We start from the raw sequence: 23091 nt of genomic DNA, 5'->3' as shown, positions 1-23091 counted from the left end.
TGTTTCTGGTAATAATGTATGTCCCAGATGGAATATGGATCAGTTGAATCCTCTTGGGATGAATAGTGATGGATAGTCACATTGCCTTAGATTTCTTGTTGGCTACTGTGGGGACATCGGTGTCATTGTTAATAACTTCTATACTTGCACCTATAAAGTTGTGTAGGCCAAACAAGATGTGAGGTATATAGGGAAGAATCTGTCTGGATTTCAAGTTGATTCTATTGGCTTCTGGGATTTTTATTTATAAATTTATTTTTTATTGGTGTTCAATTTGCCAACATATAAAATAACATCCAGTGCTCATCCAGTCAAGTGCCCATCTCAGTGCCTATCAACCAGTCACCCCCACACCCCGCCCACCTCCCCTTCTACCAGCCCTAGTTTGTTTCCCAGAGTTAAGAGTCTTTCGGGATCCCTGGGTGGCGCAGCAGTTTAGTGCCTGCCTTTGGCCCAGGGCACGATCCTGGAGACCAGGGATCGAATCCCACGTCGGGCTCCCAGTGCATGGAGCCTACTTCTCCCTCTGCCTATGTCTCTGCCTCTCTCTCTCTGTGACTATCATAAATAAATAAAAATTTAAAAAATTTTAAAAAGGAGTCTTTCATGTTCTGTCTCCCTTTCTGATATTTCCCACTCATTTTTCCCCTTTCCCATTTATTCCCTTTCACTATTTTTTATATTCTCCAAATAAATGAGACCATAAAATGATTGTCCTTCTCCGATTGACTTATTTCACTCACCATAATACGCTCCACTTCCATCCACATCAAAGCAAATGGTGGGTATTTGTCGTTTCTAATGGCTCCAAAATATTCCACTGTATACATAAACCACATCTTATTTATCCATTCATCTTTCAAAGGACACCGAGTCTCCTTCCACAGTTTGGCTATTGTGAACATTGTTGCTATAAACATCGAGGTGCATGTGTCCCAGAATTTCACTGTACCTGTGTCTTTCTGGTAAGTCCCCAGCAGTGCAATTGCTGGGCCTTAGGGCAGGTCTAGTTTTAACTCTTTGAGGAACCTCCGCACAATGCTGCAGAGTGGCTACACCAGTTCACATTCCCATCAAAAGTGCAGGAGGGTTCCCCTTTCTCCACATTCTCTCCAACATTTGTGAATTCTTACCTTGTTAATTTTCCCCATTCTCATTGGTATGACATGGCATCTCATTGTGGTTTTGATTTGTATTTCCATGATGGCAAGTGATGTGGATCATTTTCTCATGTGCTTGTTGGCCATGTCTATGTCTTCCTCCGTGAGATTTTTGTTCATGTCTTTTTCCCATTCCATGATTGGATTGTTTGTTTCTTTGCTGTTGAGTTTAATAAATTCTTTATAAATCTTGGAAACTAACCCTTTATCTGATATCTCATTTGCAAATATCTTCTCCCATTATGTAGGTTGTCTTTTAGTTTTGTTGAGGCTATCTTTTGCTGTGCAAAAGCTTCTTATCTTGATGAAGTCCCAATAGTTCATTTTTGCTTTTGTTTCTCTTGCCTTCATGGATGAATCTTGCAAGAAGTTACTGTAGCCAAGTTCAAAAAGGGTGTGGCCTGTGTTCTCCTCTAGGATTTTGATGGAATCTTGTCTCACATTTAGATCTTTCATCCATTTTGAGTTTATCTTTGTGTATGGTGCAAGAAAGTGGTCTAGTTTCATTGTTCTGCATGTGGCTGTTCAATTTTCCCAGCACCATTTATTGAAGAGACTGTCATCTTTCCAGTGGATAGTCTTTCCTCATTTGTCGAATATCAGTTGACCATAAAGTTGAGGGTCCATTTCTGGATTCTCTATACTGTTCCATTGATCTATGTGTCTGTTTTTGTGCCAGTACCACACTGTTTTGATAACCACAGCTTTGTAGTACCACCTGAAAGCGGGCATTGTGATGCTCCCAGGTATAGTTTTCTGTTTAAAATTTTCCCTGGCTATTCGGGGACTTTTCTGATTCCACAAAAATGTGAAGATAATTTGTTCCAACTCTGAAGAAAGTCCATGATATTTTGATAGGAATTGCAGTAAATACGTAAATTGCCCTGGGTAACATTGACATTTTCATAATATTAATTCTGCCAATCCATGAGCATGGAATAGTTTTCCATCTCTTTGTGTCTTCCTCAATTTCATTCAGAAGTGTTCTGTAGTTTTTAGGGTATAGGTCATTTACCTCTTTGGTTAGGTTTCTTCCTAGGTGTCTTAAGCTATTGGGTGCAGTTGTAAATGGGACTGCCTCCTTAAGTTCTCTTTCTTCAGTCTAATCGTTAGTGTATAGAAATGCCACTGACTTATGAGCAATGATGTTGTATCCTGCCACACTCTCAAATTGCTGTATGAATTCTAGCAATCTTGGAGTGGAGTCTTTTGGGTTTTCTATGTAGTGTATGATGTCATATAAACAGGGAGAGTTTGACTTTTCCAATTTGAATGCCTCTTAATTCTTTTTGTTGTCTGATTGCTGATGCTAGGACTTCTAGTACAATGTAGAATAGCAGAGGTCTGCTGTTAATCTAATATTTCTCCCCATAAATTTAGATTTCTTATCTATTACTGCTTTAAGGATCTTCTCTTTATCTTTGGAATTTGCAAGTTTCACTATTAAATGCCAAGGTGTTGAGTGGTTTTTATTGATTTTTGGGTGGGGGGTATCTCTATTTCCTGGATATGAATGCTTGTTTCCCTTTCCAGATTAGGAAAGTTTTCAACTATGATTTGTTCAAAAACATATTGTGGCCTGCTGTCACCTTCAGCGCCCTTGGGACTGCCAATTAAACGTAGACTTTTCTTCCTCAGGCTGTCATTTATTTCCTTTTATCTATCATCTTGGAGGCAGGCCAAGATGGCGGAAGAGTAGGGTCCCCAAGTCACCTGTCCCTACCAAATTACCTAGATAACCTTCAAGTCATCCTGAAAATCTATGAATTCAGCCTGAGATTTAAAGAGAGAACAGCTGGAATGCTACTCTTCTCACTGTAGGAAGTATTCTTCTCAAGGTAGGAAGACAGGGAAAAAAGAAATAAAGAAACAACAGGCAACCAAGTGGGAGGGGCCAAGTGTCCCCAGGACAGGAAAGACCCACCTGGAGAAGTAGGAGCTTCATCAATCTTCCAGGACAGAAAGGAGCTCCCACAGAGTTGGAGCAGGATCCCGGAAGGGGCGGAGATGCCCTCAGGCTCCCAGAGGCACTAACAGAGCACATGTATCCCAGGAGAGCACACTACACCCCATGGCTGATATCCCTAAAGGGCTGCAGTGGTGCCTGGATGGACCAGGGAGGAGCTTGGAGGAGGCTCAGGCTGTGGCTCCATGCGGAGGGGGTCGTGCAGCCATGGGAGCAGCTCAAAGTCGGCTTGAGCAGAGGCTCTGTAGGGAGAGGGCTGTGCACTGGGAGCATGACTCCAACAGCACAGGCCCTGGAGCACAGGGTAACAGGGACACAGCCCAGGATCTGGCACTCCCCCCCAGGGCAGGCAGAGGTCCAGAGGGCACAGGACAGCAAGGACACTCCTGCCCCAAGCTGAGCAAATCAGTGGCCCTACCCCTGGACCATCGTGATCCCTGCAGACTGAGGACTCCTTAATTACTGCAGGAGCAGAATCCAGGGCTCCAGAGCTGGCCGCTGCCACTGTTGTTGTTCCTCCTGGGCCTTCACAGGATAAACAACCCCCACTGAGCCTCACAGTGGCCTCACTGGATAAACATCTTAAGCATCTTTCACTGAGCCCTGCACAAGGCATAGGGCTAAGCAGCTCCCCCAAGTGCTAACACCTGAAAATCAGCACAACAGGTGCCTCCCCCAGAAGCCTAGCTAGATGGACAGGGGAAAAACAAATTATTGGCCAAGCAGCACTGGAAAGTTCCAGGTAGGTCGAGGGATTTACATTATACAGAATCAGAGGATACTCCCCCTTGTTTTTTTTTTTTTTTTTTTTGTTTGTTTGTTTGCTTTGTTTTGTTTTTGATTTGTTGGTTTCCCCCTTTTTGTTTTTTTTTTCTTTTCTTCTCTTTTTTTCTTCTTTTTTCTTTTTCTTTTCTTTTTTCTCTTTTCTCTCTTTCTCCTTTTCCCAATACAACTTGTTTTTGGCCACTCTGCACTGAGCAAAATGACTAGAAGGAAAACCTCACCTCAAAATAAAGAATCAGAAACAATGCTCTCTCCCACAGATTTACAAAATTTGGATTACAATTCAATGTCAGAAAGCCAATTCTGAAGTACTATTATAAAGCTACTGGTGGGTCTAGAAAAAAGTATAAAGGACCCAGAGACTTCATGACTTCAAGTGCCCTGAGTGAAATAATTCAATGGAAAAGGACAAACATATGGTCTCATTCATTTGGGGAATATAAAAAATATTGAAAGGGAATAAAGGGAAAAGGAGAAAGATTAACTGGGAAATATCAGAAAGGGAGACAGAACATGGAAGACTCCTAATTCTGGAAAGGAACTAGGGGTGGTGGAAGGGGAGGAAAGTGGGGGGTGGGGGTTACTGGGTGGCAGGCCCTGAGATGGGTACTTGACAGGATGAGCAGGGTATAACAGGGTATTATTCTGTATGTTGACAAATTGAACACCAATAAAAAATAAATTTATTATTAAAAAAGAAAAGAAACGACAAATACCCACCATTTGCTTTGACGTGGATGGAACTGTAGGGTATTATGTAGAGTGAAATAAGTCAGTCCGAAAAGGACAAACATATGCTCTCATTCATTTGGGGAATATAAAATTAGTGAAATGCAATAAATGGAAAGGAGACAAAATGAGGGAAAATATCTGTGAGGGTGGCGAAACATGAGAGACACTTAATTCTAGGAAATAAACAAGGAGTAGTGGAAGGGGAAGGTGTGGAGGTTTGGGGTGATTGGGTGATGGGCACTGAGGGGGGCACTTGGCGGGATGAATACTGGGTGTTATGATATACGTTGGCAAATTGAACTACAATAATAATTAAAACAAAAGAAAGAAACAAAGAAGAGCAGGGAACCCAAACTGTACATGGTGCCTGCATGATATTATGCATTTGTCAATACTCGTACTATGGCACAACACCGAGCTGACTTTCTTTTTTTTTTTTTTTTTTTTTTTTTACCGAGCTGACTTTCATAGAAAATGTAGACTTCAATGAATAACAATTTCACTACAGTGGTTTCTTCTTGACAAATAATCCACAATGACGCAAGTTTTAATTATTGTGGCAATTCTGTGCCAGGAAATATGGTTATAGGGAAACTGTTTATATTACTTGTTCAATTATTCAGGTTATTCTAAATATTAAAATCTATTCATTAAGATAATGAGATTAATTTTTGGTAGTGTTTAACAACAAACTAATATTCAAATGCTAGCTCCCTAATATCTACCATGGAATGAGATCAAATTGGAGTTGTAAATTAAATTTTTCTACTCTGTATCCATTCACCTTTCGATGGGCACTGAGGCTCCTTCCACAGTTTCGCTATTGTGAACATTGCTATACAATGGAATATTACTCATTCATTAGATATGACAAATACCCATCTTTTTCTTTGACGTGAATGAAACTGGAGGGCATTATGCTGAGTGAAATAAGTCGATCAGAGAAGTACAAACATTATATGGTCTCATTCATTTGGGGAATATAAATAATAGTGAAAGGGAATAAAGGGGAACGGAGAAAAATGAGTGGGAAATATCAGAAAGGGAGACAGAACATGGAAGACTCCTAACTCTGGGAAAGGAACTAGGGCTGGTGGAAGGGGAGGTTTGCGGGGCGTGGGGATGGCTGGGTGGCAGACAGTGAGGTGGGCACTTGACGGGACGAGCACTGGGTGTTATTCTGTATGTTGAAAAATTTAACACCAATAAAAAAGAAATTTATTTTAAAAATAAAATAAAACAGAAAAGAAAAAGAATTATGATCGTAAGAAGCAGGCATAGGAGCAATACACACTTTTTCAGGTAGAGGGTATGGTTCAGGTTTAGATGATCCCAAGAAAGCTGGTGACCGTTGGTGGAAATATCACATTTGTGTACCTAATGCCATGAGTCCTCAAAATGACAATTGGACAGCATGAAACAAACAGCCAATGATCTGTCCACCACAGCAGGCACAACATCAGAGTGAGTACTCTCAGGACACAAAACTGAGATAGAGAAGCTCCACTGATGGAATTGCTGAACCTCAGCAAATTCTTCTTTAGGGTTGATGCCAGTTCTGTGAGTTCCTGAAGCTCACTGCTCTGTGAGGCTGTCTCAGAGAAGACTCACTGGGCACTATTCCTGCTTCTATGCTCAGATAGTTCTTCTTATGACACACACTAGTTTTACACAACACAGCACAAAATGGTAACAAAACCACACAGCATAAAGTGACCTAAAAGAATAGTCTGATTCCACCTGAGTCCAAAGAAATGGGAACAAAAAGAAAACCCAGGTGCCCAACCCAGTACAAACTGCCTAGGAACCGTCTCAGAGAACACATTTCAAATCCAGGGCTTCCTGTCTATGTCATCATGGACTCAACAGCTGCCAGGAACCAGGCACAGGAGGACTCTGTGAGCACGACTCGCTCAAAGCAACAGGACGCTCTGATAGTGTCTTGTGGACCCCTTGTGATTGCTTGTACAATGAACAATGGCTAACCAAATGACAATAAGCAAAGAAAACTGACTCAGCTCTTATTAGAGCAAGGGAATAAGCCACTATTATTAGTGTTGAGCAGAGCCCCAGTATCAGATAGAAGCATGCAAACTGATTCAAGTGGGGTAAATGAGACTTCATTATGCTGAAATGGGAAGGTATCGTATAAAAAGGCTAGAGTGAGCTGTCCTGAAGTGAGTCATCCTATGTGATTGTCAAGGGTGATTTTTTCTGATTGGCGGGTCCTAGCTAGGAAATAGGGACAAGTGTTAAGAGAGCTCTCAGTTATACATAGGTCTAGGTGGGAGGGTGGGTACACTGTCGAATCCTAATCCTGTGGCTTGAGTGGTATAAAGTATAAGGTAGCAGCTTGAACCAGTTTTACCACAGGTTCTGGTGTAAACCATGCAGCAGGTGTTGGATACAACCACCAAATGTCCTACTCTCTATCTTATATAGACAAGGCCTTCTCATTTGGCTGACAGCAAGATAATTGGTTGGTTCCTGGATTGGCTGTGGGAGAGAAATATCTCTGATTGAATTATATGGCTATGATCTATACTTTCAATTTTCCAAGTAGACTGGGAATCACCCACCAGGAAAATGCTAGGGAAGTTGTTGCGCTGGGATCAAGAGAGAGATGATATATTTAAATATCCCAAGATGACAAGTGACTGAATGAAAGCAAATGCTGCAGAATGATGATCCTACAAAGGAGCGTGGCATTAAGAGAGATAATAGTAGAGCCTAGTGACCCAGTAGGTTAAGTATCCTATGCAAGAATTTGGCTCAGGTCCTTATCTCATGGTGCTGGTTTGAGCTCAATAGTAGGATTTGCAGGCAATCTACATGGGATTCTCTCTCACCTCTGCCCCTACACCCACAGAGTCTCTCTCTTTCTCAAAATATAGTAACTATTAAACAATATATCATAAAAATCATGAGAGGAAATAAATTACATACGATGTTGATTTAAGGATCTGAGTCTTCACAGTCACCGAAATAATCTTCCTTGTGCAGCAGCATAGGAACAGGAATGTGTTGGCCAGGGGAAATAATAGGAGACAGTTTAGGGGACAGGAGGATATTAGTCACAGCTCCTAGGATCTACGTCCTCAACCCAGGAACTCAATTTTGCCTTCTGCCCTAGTCTGCTCACTGCCACACCCCTTGATCCACGATCTCTTCAACTCTATGTGGGGAATGGCATCCAGAGTTTCAGTGCCTTCTCCGGTCTCAGATTCCATATCTGGAACCAGGAAACAAGGCGGCTCATGCCATTCTTCCAAGAGGCCACCAAACTACCTGTGACTTTCTGTTCCCACGTTTTGGTCTCTTTTTCTGCTCACTCCTGCTTCACTCCCTCTTCTTCCTCCAAATCATTAATTGCTCATTTCCCTTCTCCTTCACCTCCAACAACCATTTTATTTTATGATGTGGGAATGATGGATGAATTTCAGCTTTTTATGCAACACTCCTTAATTGATTAAAGCCAATCCAGGCAATGCTGGAGTAGTTGCAATGGGCTTGAGTGCCTAGGGGTTGCATGTGACCATGAGAGGGAGATCTCACTGGAATTATAATGTAACTCCTTTGTGCTTGAGGTGATCTTAGGTACTTGAGGCAAATTTAACCTGTATTCACTTTTTAAATCTTTATTTATTTAGTTGTAGGTAAATTCAATTTCCAACATATACTGTAACACCCAGGGCTCATCCCACCAAATACTTTCCTCCTGGAATACAAGAAATAGTGAAAGGGATTATGAGGGAAAGGAGCAGCATTGTGTGGGAAATGTTAGAGTAAGACAAACCATGAGAGACTCCTAAATCTGGGACACACTGAAACTTTAGAACAGCCCATACATACTGCAGCACATAGAGGAAATGAATGTGAAGTTCAATTTCCTTTGGTGTAAAAGTGGGATGATGGGTTTTCTAAAGCGGGTGAGGCCTCATCAATACCAGCTCAAGCCAGCATTTGCCCTGAACCCTGGAAGGGCTGGACCATGGGCTCCAGGTGGGCATGAGGGGAAGGCTTAAGCTGGGACAAGACCCCTGGCTGGGGAGCAGGCCCTGTACTGTGTGGTTATAGTAGTGAGATCAGACAGGAACAGAATCTCTGGCCACCCTGCTTAGAGCCTGTGCCCTTGGCCTGGTCAGACCAGGAGACTAGCTCTGCAGTACCTTAAGTGCAAATGTGTCCCACCAGCCCAACAGCTTTCATATGCTCCTCTAGATTCCCTGCACCCTGTGAAGGTCTTGGGTGGCTGCACTTGAGCCTCTCTCAGAGGGAGGCAACTGAAGATTTTATTCTTGTCCCAGGACTGAGAATTGTGAAAGGAGGGGTGGGGGAAACTGTGCTTCTGGCCATCCCTCCCACCTCACTTCTGCTGAAACCAGAGCCATGTGCTTCAAGTTACCATTTCTGTGATGCCCATCCCTATAGTTCCCTTACACCCCGGACAGAACCGAGGGTAGCCCAGAATTAATACTGTGTGACACAGGGGCAAAGGAAGTGTGTCCCTGGTTATGCCAGTCCCTGACTTCAACAGATGCACTCTTTCTGTAAGTTCAGATGTGCGTGGCAGACCTGTATCTCAAGAGATTGGCTCCATCAAAGACCACATGCAATAACCTGAAAGAAAAAGCCTTTCCTGCTTTATTCCCAAGAGATTCTAACCAAACATAAAGAAGGGCTTTGATGCTTGCCAGTGTCAAATGGAGCAGGAACTGGTCTTCAGGAATGATAAATAAAAATAGAAGAATATGACCAAGTGCACAACTCTATCCCAGTTCAGAGTCTTTCTCACTTTTTTTTCTTACTATTTTATCCAAATAACCTTATATTTATGATAGAATAGACCAAAAAAGAGCAACTTGGTGACTCAATAGGTTGTGTCTGACTGCAGCTTGGATCATTATCCCAGGATCCTAGGAGTAGGCCTGTGTCACTCTTTCTGTTCAGTGCAGGGTCTGAATATCCCTGTTTCTCTAACTTTCTCTCTCTCTTAAATGAATGAATGAATGAATAATTGAAATAAAAGAAAAAAGAAAGAAAACAATTGCACTCCTCTAGTTAATCTTTTTCATATCATCCTGCCCAACCTCAATATACAAATAACAGGTATAATCCAACTTCTCCCAGAGCTGCTACCCAGTTGATTTTCACCTCAATGTAGTTCCCTACCTAAGGATTGTTCATCTGCAGTAATTGCATTCTCGATATTCTCCACCACCCAATCTTTATAGACATAAGCATGAGGATGAAGTGATTAGAGAGGGGGCCCCATTTTCCTGCTACTCCAGCTGAGTCACATTGGGAGCACCTGTCATCACCTACTCTTCCTCTGGATCCTCAGACCATCCCTGGGCTCTTGGGAGTTAAAGCCCTTCAAAGAGATATTGGCCACAGTTGCAAACCTTCCTTGAGAGAAAGGACCCTCTTCACCTGACATTTCCCCTACTTTAATAAGATCATGATAGCTGTCAATTGGACACAGATCTACCTGAGATCCGCCTGTGATTGCTGATGAACACGCACTGGGATAGATGGGGTCCGTGTGCATCCACTGTGCCAGACACAGAGCAGCTGCCCAGGAGAGCCATCCATGATTATGGAAATCAGCTGTGTTTTAAAAATATTCTACTGGGCCTGGAAATGCGGTTGTATGGTGAAGGACAGGATGTGTAACTTCACTGACTTTAAGTAATTTCAACATATGCAGGCACGTCTGGCTATCCACTACATCTTTTGATAGGTCTGGGATCCAAAGACAAGGAATCTATGACCACCCTACCCTGGGAATTCTGCAGTGGAAATTGCTGGCCTGACATGACTGTTCATTTCCATTTGTCTCTGGGCTCCTGTCATGACACAGGCACTATGTAAGGTACTGGCACAACTCTGCCAGGAATCTCCACACTTAGGTCCTGGAGGATTCCCAACATGGACTGCTTGTAGGCAGAGGAGAAGACTATGACCTCACACACATGTACTGGTCATACTCAGATGAATGAGGCAGACGGGGGTGCCCCACCCTCTTTAGGAGTTCACCCTTTCCTTCCTGATTCAGGCTAGAGTCTGGGTAGGTACCTAGTTTAATGTGGAGCCCAACACCCAAGTCAAGCTGAGCAGAGACCTTTGCAACCTGGAATGGATCCCTACCCAGGGGCTTTAGAACAGGGGCTACTCAGTTCTAACTAGTGTGGGAACAAGGAATGAGGGAGGTTTTGCTGATGGCTTTACAGTGACCACCAGGGGTCAGTGCTCTTGTTAAGTTCAGTATGAGGACACAGATAGACTTTGGACCTGAGGAATCTAAGACCAGTTCAGGGAAATCCTCAAACTGATGTTCTGTGGGCCATAAAAGGGAGCTGCACAAAAAAAAAAAAAAAAAAAAAAAAAAAAGGGAGCTGCACAGAGCACCGTGACTTTGGAAAAAGCCTCCATCCCTTGGCTGAACTCACTGAGCACTGGAGTCCATGTCTGTCTACTTCCTACTATCTCCATGACCACAAACTCCTTACCTGAATGCTACACGTTTGCTTGTAAAAGCATGACCATAGGTCTTCACCTGGAAAACCGGTTTTCTAGTGGTTACTTTTTTGTATATTTTTTAATTTTTTGATTTGCAAACATACAGTATAACACCCAGTGCTCATCTCATCAAGTGGCCCACTAGTGCTTTTCACACAGTCACCCAAGCCTACCAACAAACACCACTTTCACTATCGCATGTTCATTTCCCATGGTAGGAGTCTCATGTTTTGACAACCTCTGTGATTTTTACTACTCATTTTTTCTCTACACCTGTGATCCTCATTCCAGTGAGAACCCAGAATCAGGTTGTTGCTCCTGACTAGAGAGAAAGACCCTGGTTCCATAATATGTACTGCTATCACTAGTTCCTGACACTACCTGCTGGTACAGAAGAAAGGACATCATTTGGCTCACCTCCCATTGTAATGTCTGTCTGCATTGATTTTAAAGCTCTCAATGACTTGGGGAAGCCAGATGGAACAATATGTTTGAGATTGGTGCCCAAATAAATGACAGGATGGCTGGAGGATGATGCTTTTCCTGAGGGATGTGTCTCTCCAGCCCATTGAGGATGGTGATCACAACAAATCTTTATCAAGCAGGAGAAACTGTTGTTGAGGGAAAGTACCCCATCATGCTGTTTATTTCCAGCTTGGGATCACTAACAGTAAACATCCTGTCAAATAAGGTAATGCTTGGCAAGAGGCAACCACTCAGAACTCTTCCTTGCAGGACTATGATGTATTTCACCTCAAATAGACACTGTCTGAATTTCATCAGTATTTGTATGGAAAGCATCCAAGAAAGCGATATTGCTATGTATTATTTTTGAGGCTCTTGAACTCAGACCCTTGGAAATGTAATGAAATGGAATGAAATGTTAATATCTTACTTTCAGAAGACCATAAGGATTGACTGATAACCTTTTCAGAGTTCAAAACTTTGATCCCATTCTTCATTGTTTGTCTAGAAGAGCCACCTGATTCAGAGGTTCTGATTCATTGGGGCTTTAAATAGAACATGGAATTGTGCTATACTTAACACACACAAGAGAGAATGTAAAATGATGCAGTCACTATGACAAACAATACGGAAATCCTTCAATAAATTTTTTAAAACTACAATATACAACAGCATAAATAATTTCAGAAACACATCTAAAAAACTGAAAGCTGAACTTCAGAGAGATATCTGTGCATGTTCTGCACTAAATATAATGGATACATTTATAGAAACAAATTCATGTATATTGATGAGCAAATGGATAAAGAAAATGGAGTCTATCCAAGAAATGGGATATTATTCTAATTCATTGAAGGAAATCTTAACATTATTGACAACATGGATGGCCCTGGAAGCCATTATGTTAAGTCAAATGAGTCAGAATATGTAAGACAAATACTGCATGATATCATGTATATTTGGAATCTAAAATAGTTAAAGACAAAGAAAGAAAAAGTAAAATAGCGGTTGGGGAAAGGACAAATGAGGAAAAGGAGGTGATAGGAAATAAATACATTTGGGAAGCGCTCTTAACTTGCTTAAGAAAGTGGTATTATATTTCTGAAAGTTACTGGGATGATGTTTCCAAAGGCAGGGCCTAAAGTAATGAAAAAGATGACCTCTAGCAGATACTGTGCAGGGAAATCCTTCTATTCTGTGACACAATAGAGAATGATGAAACAACACATTCATTGGGAGCATGATGTTGTTGACTTACCAAGAGTTACCAAACTGATACATGGTAGGCCTAAAAGAAGAAAGAGTTGCTTCAGTTTGGAGAAGTTTCTCTTAACACCTGAAATGTCCCTGAGGTACTTGAGTTCATGGAAAATACCCCTGAACCTGGATATCTGTCAGTCTCCTCTCAATTTCTCCTCCACTAGCTTTACTGTGGGTGATACTACATACCTGGGAGGAGGTCCCTGATCAAAGAGAAAAGTGCAAATATGAAATCAGCCTCCAACCTCCCACCCTGACCCCAAACACAATGCACTTTCCTAGGAAAACCCTCTTAGAATGTGCAGAGAAGCCCAAATGTGGCCATGTTCCCCAGCATTGTCACTACCAGCTGTGTCACTTTGAGGTCTCCCACGGACCAGATTACCACCTTCAGTGACCAGTGAGTGGTCTGCCCATCTCCTAAATGGACATAAATTCCATTATACTTCAAACCACCGTCAAATGGTAGCTCTAACTGAAATTGGGTTTCTGTCAATTGACCAAACTTTGATGAGCACCTATTATGAATTCACAAAGAATGTGGTTACTTAGGCTATAGATGGTTACTTAGTGCTTAGTTGTAATCCACTAAGGTTCCACTGACTGTGGGTCTCAGTAGCAGTGTAAGTAGCTGGGGATAAGGTCTGACAGATAATGGGCTTTGGCTGCACTAGCTCTGAGTGGGACCCTTTCTTGCTCTTTCTTTCCTCCCTCAGATCCATTATCTACAGATCCTTCTGTAGTCCCTAATCTACAAGGGTACTAAGTCCCATTCCTTTTTGCAGGACCCTTCCTGGAAGCTTGAGTGTCTCAGGAAATTTAACATCTGACTCAGTCTCAGTACATAAACACAAGTCCTGGGATTCATTCCTGTATTGGGCCCACACACAATTAGGAATAGATGTGCTCCCTCATATTGGGACATGTTTGAGCAGAGGGCAAACCCAGGCAAAGTATTCACTCGTAGCATCATCAGAAGACTAAATTAACCATGGCACTTAGGTGGAATGGGAGGAGGGCGGGGGGTGGGGGTGAATGGGTGATGCGCACTGAGGGGGGCACTTGACGGGATGAACACTGGGTGTTATTCTCTATGTTGGCAAATTGAACACCAATAAACATAAATTTATTATTTTTAAAATTATTTATTTATGTATTTATGATAGTCACAGAGAGAGAGAGAGAGAGAAAGAGAGAGAGGCAGAGACACAGGCAGAGGGAGGAGCAGGCTCCATGCACCGGGAGCATGATGTAGGATTCGATCCCAGGTCTCCAACATCATGCCCTGGGCCGAAGGCAGGTGCCAAACTGCTGCACCACCCAGGGATCCCCTAAATTTATTATTTAAAAAAGAGAAAATATACTCCTGTGTTTGTTGGTATTTTAGGTGACCATATCCCTTTCTTAAAACAAAATTAGGATCGTATATAAAGGAAGAAGAACGGGGATCCCTGGGTGGCGCAGCGGTTTGGCGCCTGCCTTTGGCCCAGGGCGCGATCCTGGAGACCCGGGATCGAATCCCACGTCGGGCTCCCGGTGCATGGAGCCTGCTTCTCCCTCTGCCTATGTCTCTGTTTCTCTCTCTCTCTGTGTGTGTGTGACTATCATAAATAAATAAAAATTAAAAAAATAAAAGAAGAAGAAGACATAGAGGAAGGGGTCAGAATTCATTATTAACTCCACCATTATATTCTAAAACCACTTTTTTTCTACATATGGGGATATCCTAAAAATGCCCTACCATTAGTGAAATAAATACAAAGCAAACTAATTAAATAATCAAGCAATTAAAAGTTCCAGGCATAGTAGGAAATGATTTCCATTTCATTTGTGTGTTGAAAGAGGTGCTGTTGGAATAGTAACCGTTTCATCTCTGGCTGTCAGCAGAGCTAAACTCAAAACTGGACACCTCGCTCACAAACATACTTGAAAAGGGACATGAAGCCCTTACACCTACCACAACACAGTGGTAGGTCTTTTGCAAAGGGTTTTAATACAAAAAGGAAATAAGAGCAGCAGTGGGAGGGCCTGTAGGTGACACAGCTTGGGGTAACACACCCTATTTGAAGCACTGTAAACAGTGTAAACAAATCAACATGGCAGAAAAGATAGGTCTTTCCAGGCAAAAGAACAAGAATTAGAAAAATGCTCCAGTTCAAAGACTGAAGGTATTGCAAGGAAAGAGGAAGCACTCAGATTCCTCTGTAGGATTTTGGATTCCATGATTTATCTAGGAATATACACCAACATTCTCATCAATTGCTGGTAAACACTGGTGCTCCTAGTTGTTTCTTAAATGCTACCCATGTTGCTCCAGCTCATCCTTGGAGGAGATATAACATGTAAGCTGCAGGTATCAAGTAGCACACTGATTTATCTTGACTCCCCACATAAGGGTCACCACAATCTGTGACCAATTAACTGAAAACACTAGTCTTTGCTTCTGTGTGATTCCAGCCTTGCAGATTTACTTGGGAGAGACTTTGCAAATTTAATTGTAATATTAAATGTACAATGCAAGGACAATGACTTGAGGTCCCATGGGTCTATCCATAACAGATATATCTGCTCTGGATATGTTTTTTGCCTCCTCCATTGGAGGGAACACATATCTTCCACAAGGATTCTGATTGTGTACTTGACATCCCCAGGCTACAAATCCCATTGACATAGTTCACAACCTAGAAATGAGGAGAAGGAGCCAACAAAACCATCACCCAACCTTCCCCCAAAACTTATGAGGTGGCTAAAAAAGACTTTTAAATAAGTCATCTTATACCCTCCAGTAGTGCTAATACCATACTTGTACTGCAAGGAAAGACACCAAATGAAGGAAGATACTAATATGTTCAAGACCTTAGGGTCATCAACGAAATTGATTTTTCTTCTTCCTCGTAGGACCTCACCCAAATGCTGAACTATTGTCAATCTTCCAAAGCTACTTGCTGTGCTCTACTGAATATTTTATCTCCTTTCTCAGTGTGTCTCTGGATCAGAGGGTTAATCCATTTCACTCTCTCCAGAACACTACAATGGTTTTCCTGGACAATCATGGCCTAGAAGTTCACTGAAGGCCCCTAAATCCTAACCAAGGCCTAAATACTCTAAGTTTCCCTTGTCATTCAGTTCTTTTAATTTTTTGAAGATTTTCTATTTATCCATGAGAGAGATAAAGAGAGAGAGAGGCAGAGACATAGGCAAAAGGAGGGGCTGGGTCCCAATAGGGAGCCTGATGTGGGACCCTGTGATCATGAACTGAGCCAAACGCAGATGCTCAACCACTGAGCCACTCAGATGTTCTTGTAATTCCTTTCTTATACAATAAATGGATAATTTTCCACTTTGTTCAGAGAAAAAAAAGATAAAAGGATCCACATATTTGTTTCCAAACATTGCAGAAATATAGAAATTCAAAGGACATTACAGTTTTGCTATGTAATTTAATTATTCATGATATAACTTATTTAAAGAGGGGAAGTTATTTTCATCTGCCATTAAAATAGGCAAAATTTTCAGAAACCTGTGAGTTCCCTTGGTGCAAATAGACACTAGCAAGCAGGGCTATCCAGTGCATTCCCTTTGGTACATACTGGTTCTTCAACTGTAATTTAGGAGCTGAAAGATCCACAAGTCTAGGAATTTCATAACCCATACTAGAGGCATTACCTATGCAGATATGGTAACATCTTAAAGAGCCCTTAGGATATTACCCAAATTTTTACCATAAAGATAAGTCAAATATTCCTCCAATAGTCCTAGTAGCCTCTTCCTCCATTCAACAGGAGGTGTTTCTGAAGGAAGAGCCAAATATGAAAAACTTTCCTGACACATCACTGAAAGGGAACTTATCGGGCCTATTTAAAACCATAGCAATGAATCTCTAGGATGTTCCACCTTTAATTTTTTTTATTTTTTATTTTTTATTTTTTTTTAATATTTTATTTATTTATTTAGGATAGTCACAGAGAGAGAGAGAGAGGCAGAGACACAGGCAGAGGGAGAAGCAGGCTCCATGCACCGGGAGCCCGACGTGGGATTCGATCCTGGGTCTCCAGGATCGCGCCCTGGGCCAAAGGCAGGCGCCAAACCGCTGTGCCACCCAGGGATCCCCTTTAATTTTTTTTTAAAAATTCAGAATTGGACAAAATAAGAAGGCTCTCAAACAGCCTCCTCAGAGATCTTCTGTAAGCAGTCAGTCTTAAGGCAGTTGATCCAATACTTTCAAAACAGACTAATGATGTTAGATAGTGGGCAACTTCCACCCAAGATAATGGGCCAAGTTTCTCACCTAAGTCTTTCTCCATTTTCTATCCACTCAGTTAAAATAATTCTTATTTTCCACAGAACTCCTGTAGCTCTCCATAATGATCCCTTTCACCCCTTCTCTTCTTCTATGCTTTTTATACTAATTATAATTATTGTTAGGCCAGAACATAGCCAAACATGTCCCATGACTCCTTGTTGTTCTGACTGCTGGATATGCCATCCATCACTGAAGCTCATGGTAAATCCTTCTGGGAAAAGTAGATTTCATCTAATGAAATGAATCACCAAGGCTGGAATTTCCAACTTATATGTGAGTTCCCAAATAGGACCACTTGTTTTTCAGGCACAGTACTCAGTGGATTTACTATTTACTCCAAAGATTAGAAATCTCTTCCAATAAGTGGAAATTGCACAAATCAGAAAGCCTGTATAACACTACTTTCACTTTTGGTAATTGGTCGCATGTTACTGATGATACAATGATCGTCCTACATGGAATATGGATTCCATCAAATCCTAGTGGCATGAATAGTTATGGACAGTCACATTGCCCTAGATTTCTTAAGGGGTGGGTGTAGTGTCGTGTATGTCATTGTTAGCACCTCTGTCGTGGGACCAATAAAATCACCAGTGCAGAACAGGATCCGAAGTGCTGTAATGAAAAACCTGTCTGGCTTTCTCATGGTTTCCAGGACTTGGTCCCTGTCTGGGTTGAGCAAATGGGGTTCCTCAGTTTGAGGCACTTTTTCTAGACTCTTAACTTGTGCTTTGTTTGTTTGCTTTTTTTTGCTTTGATCGTGGACATAGTCCTGGTTCTTTGCCTTCTATCTGGAGACTTAACAGATTTATAGAAATGTACTCGAATAGATCTCTCAAATTGAGAGATTTGATCTCTCAAAGAAGAAATTCCGAATTCCGAATTCAAGGCAGATAAAGTGCTTCTGAGCAAATGTCTCCTATTGCATAGTTAACATCCTCCCCTTCCAACACCCCACTAAAGTGGTTCTTACCCCCAAAAAACACACTGTTCCTGATCACTTCAAAAAGTGGAAAAGCAATGAGCAGTGTTTCTATATCAGTCAAAACAAGGCAGGTTTACCAAGAAGTAGGTGAAGAGACATCCACTTAGATTTGGTGACAAAATCCAGCACCACAGCCTTGGGAACATCTAGGAGGACACATAATATCAGTGCATTTTTGGTGGTGTTCAGGTATTTGTGAGATCAATGTTTATATAGATACAGGGGAAGACTAGATGCTAATGACTGGGTAATAAGCATAAAGAGAGCTACTGGTAGGCCATCCTCTTTGGTGGATGAGGAAAAACTGTCAGCTCAGGTCAAGAGCCAAGGGCCTGGGATACATCTCCTCCTTGGGCACCTTGCTCAGTGGGGTTGTGTTTCTCCACTTCCCCCTGCCCTTCCCTTGCACATGCTCTCTCTTGCTGTGTCTTTGTCTCTCTCTCTCTCTCTCAAATAAAACCTTTTTATTTTATTATTTTTTAATTTTTATTTATTTATGATAGTCACACAGAGACAGCAAGAGGCAGACATAGGCAGAAGGAGAAGCAGGCTCCATGCACCAGGGGCCCAACGTGGGATTTGATCCCGGGTCTCCAGGAATGCGCCCTGGGCCAAAGGCAGATGCCAAACTGCTGTGCCACCCAGGGATCCCTCAAATAAAAACTTTTTAAAAAGGCATTGACAACTTTATGTAACATGATATAATCAATGTAAAATAGAACTGATGTGCACATTGAATCCAAAGATAGATTCCTTTCACTCATAGAGTTGTTGTGAAGCCCAGCTAAGTGTTCTGACCTTCTCGACATCTTCCAAAACCATTTCTGCCTCTGTAGATCCACATATACTCTCATCTCTTTTATACAGTTTTGCACTTGATTTCAACCATTTTTGAGGGCTTTTTCAATGTTAGGCATTTGTTCTGTTCTATTTAGTCTATTACTCTATTGTATTTATTCATGAATCTGTTGTTATAAAAAATCATCCATTATGGGAGAGATTTAAAGACTGAATATATAAAATTTACATATAGCCATAATTGTGAAAGAGAGCAGGGGGGACAGGCTTCCACAAATTAATTTAAAAATACACAAGGTGAAAGGTACAGCATAGGGAATATGAGCATGGTATCTATGCTTGGTGAGTGCAGTTTCAATAAACACAAGTACCAATTATAAGTGGTACACTTGAAACTAATGTAACCTTGTAGGTCTTCTTGACCGGATTTCAATGAAGAAATAATGTGTACACCAGAGTGGTTCCTTTGTTTAAGTGTCTCCCTTTGGATCGGGTCATGATCCCAGGGTCCTGGGATACATAACATTTTGAATATGTCAAAACACACACTATATACAACAAAGAGCAGTCGTTAATATAAGTGCCTGATGTCAATGATAATAATATGTATACGTTGCTTCGTACTTTGTGGTAAATGTTCCACACTGATGTAGGTGTGAATAATTTTGGAAATTGTATGACGAAAGGTAGAGTGATAGGGAAATTCTCATATTATATGCTGCATTGTGATATCAGCCTAATAATAAGAATTTTATTTCCTAATAGTTAGCAAGGACGAATATATCCAAAAGTTAGCCTCTCAACAGCTACCATTTAGTCAGACCAAATGAAAGTTCTCAATGTGTTTTACTATTTTGGTTATGAACTAATGACTGACAATTTAAATTAAGATTTTTCACACATGGGGAGTCGATGTAGAGGTGGTGCCTCCTTGTGGCAAAGCTACCTATTTCCCCACGCTGAGATCCTGAGACTATGAATCATGGTGAAAGATTTCTTTTCTTTTTTTTTTAAATTTTTGATTTATTTATAATAGGCCCACAGTGAGAGAGAGAGGCAGAGACACAGGCAGAGGGAGAAGCAGGCTCCATGCACCGGGAGCCCGATGTGGGACTCAATCCCGGATCTCCAAGATGGCGCCCTGGACCAAAGGGAGACGCTAAACTGCTGCACCACCTAGGGATCCCTGAAAGGTTTATTTTCATTGCAGAGTGGTATGATGGAAATGCTTCACTTTTTCAACATTATGAGCTTTTATTTTACCTAGGGGATGGATCTGTTGAAATACATGATGTAAAGAATCACCACACCTTTTTATTATTATTTTTTCACCACACCTTTTTAAAGTGAACTAAGTATGATGATCTTCATTTGGAAGATTTATTTATAGGCAACAAAGTGAATGTCTTTTCTCAAGTGGTGCTAATTGATTATGGGGATCAATATACAGCTTGCCAACTGGGCAGTAGGAAAGAAAAAAACATTAGCTCTGATTAAACCAGACTCAGTATCAAAAACTGGAGAAATAATTGAAATGATAAACAAAGCCATATTTACTATAACCAAACTCAAAATGATGATGCTTTCAAGGAAAGAAGCAACAGATTTTCATATAGATCATCAAAGTCCTTTTTAAATGAGCTTATCCAGTTTATTACAAGTGGTCCTACTATTGCCATGGAGATTTTAAGTGGTGATGCTATATGTGAGTGGAAAAGGCTACTTGGACCTGCAAATTCTGGTATGGCATGTATAGAAGCTCCTGAAAGCCTGAGAGCCCTCTTTGGAACAGATGGCATAAGAAATGCAGCTCATGGGCCTGATTCTTTTGCTTCTGCTGCCAGAGAAATGAAGTCATTTTTCCCATCAAGTGGAATTTGTGGACCAGCAAACACCGCTAAATTTACCAATTGTACCTGTTGCCTTATTAAGCCCCATGCCATCAGTGAAGGACACTAGGAAAGATCCTTATGGCTATCCGGGATGCAGGTTTTGAAATCTCAGCTATGCAGATGTTCAACATGGATAGAGTTAATGTTGAGGAGTTTTATGAAGTTTATAAAGGAGTAGTATCTGAATATAATGAGATGGTGACAGAAATGTATTCTGGCCCTTGTGTAGCAATGGAGATTCAACAAAATAATCCTACAAAGACATTTAAAGAATTCTGTGGATGTGCTGATCCTGAAATTGCCTGACATTTATGCCCTGGAACCCTCAGAGCAATCTTTTATAAAACTAAGATCCAGAATGCTGTTCACTGTACTGATCTACCAGGCGATGTCATCTTAGAGGTTCAATATTTCTTCAAGATCTTGGATAACTAGCAGTACAGAAAGCAAATAAGTCACAAGCTGTGGCATTTAGACGAGAGTGAATCAAGCACATGAGGATCTGTTCATTCTTTTATTGTCCATTGTTTTAACCTGACTTAATACAAGATCAACAAGGGAACTGTACTCCTGGCAATTATTATATATATTAGAACATGGATTTTGCACTGTAGACAACATTTAACACCAGTCTATGGGGTACTTCATTGCTTTTCATAAAGTCTAAAATAAAGATTTATTTTCAAACCACAAAAACAGATTTTTCACACAAGAAACATTAAGAATATGACTTAGTGTACTTATTTTTGGTATGGCACACTGAGCAAAATTTAATTTTTTTGAGAGAGACAGTAAAAGAGAAAGTATAAGATGGAGATTGGCAGAAAGAAAGGAAGAGACAATACTAAGCAGACTCCATGCTAAATATAGGCGAATCTGAAGAACTTCAGGTCATGACCATAGCTGAAACCAGGAAACAGAATCTAACCTGGGTAACTGAATGTTACCCCTAGATAAATATTTCTTGAATCAATTTATTTTTTTAAGCTTTTATTTATTTATTCATAGAGATGCAGAGAGAGAGAGAGAGAGAGAGAGGCAGAGACACAGGCAGAGGGAGATGCAGGCCCCATGCACCGGGAGCCCGATGTGGGACTCGATCCAGGGTCTCCAGGATCACGCCCTGGACTGCAGGCAGGACTAAACCACTGCGCCACCGGGGCTGCCCTCTTGAATCAATTTAATGAATGAATTTGTTACCTTCCATTGACTCCTTTGATGGGTGAATTCTCGCTTTCTGCAAATGTGAAATATTGTCACCCACTTTTCAGTCCAGGTGTAACCAGTTGGTTTCATAAATAGTTTTTAGTTTGGCTTTTTGACTGTAGATCCTGGGAAATGGATGACCATAGAAAGAGCTCTTGAGGCATCCCTGGGTGGCGCAGCAGTTTGGCGCCTGCCTTTGGCCCAGGGCGCGATCCTGGAGACCTGGGATCGAATCCCACATCGGGCTCCCGGTGCATGGAGCCTGCTTCTCCCTCTGCCTATGTCTCTGCCTCTCTCTCTCTCTCTCTGTGACTATCATAAATAAATAAAAATTAAAAAAAAATAAAATCTTTAAAAAAAAAGAAAGAGCTCTTGACCTCTTGTTAGAAGACCATCAAAAATAAGTGATAACATTATCAAAGTTCAAACTTTTGATCCCATTACACATCACTTTGAGGCAGGGTGCTCTCAAGAAAGGCCATATTCTTAAAGTAGCAGTTGTGTATTTTTAAAGTAGGCAGCAGAGAATATAAACTGAAAAAGTCACAATGAAAACAACTTGGAGTCCCATCCAATATTTAAAAACATCTTTCATATAGTCTAGCAATCTGAGTTTTGGCAAATAGGTTGCAAAACTTTGAAATCTGAATTTCACAGAGATATCTGTGCATGATCTACAGCACCATTCACAACACTCAAGGAACAAGAAACGACTTCACATCATTGAAAATGATAAAAAATAGTTTATCTCTACAATTAAATAGTATCCCATGTCAAGAGGAAAGACATCTTAACAATTGTGATGACATGCATGGCTCTGGCGCCTACTATGTTAAGAGATATAGGTTGGCAGTGTAAGACAAATATTGCATGATGGCACTTATATGTGGAACTTAGAATAGGCAACACACACATCATCATAGAATATAATAGGACCTAGATGGAGGGAGAAAGAGGGAAATGTGGCAGGTATGGTACAAATTTCAATGATACAAATACAATGTGTTCTGGAATTTTAT

The 23091-nt window shown here is 41.2% G+C and overlaps 1 pseudogene; it reads left to right on the top strand.

The window, feature by feature from the left end:
- The first annotated feature begins 3231 nt into the window (after window positions 1-3231).
- Window positions 3232-21503, top strand: LOC140629050 (nucleoside diphosphate kinase homolog 7 pseudogene; annotated as a pseudogene).
- The last annotated feature ends 1588 nt before the right edge of the window (window positions 21504-23091 follow it).

This window comes from Canis lupus, chromosome Y (genome assembly GCF_048164855.1).
Source record: "Canis lupus baileyi chromosome Y, mCanLup2.hap1, whole genome shotgun sequence".
Taxonomy (NCBI): domain Eukaryota; kingdom Metazoa; phylum Chordata; class Mammalia; order Carnivora; family Canidae; genus Canis; species Canis lupus.
The sequence above is the reverse complement of the archived record's forward strand: the minus strand, read 5'-3'. Positions and strand labels throughout refer to the sequence as shown.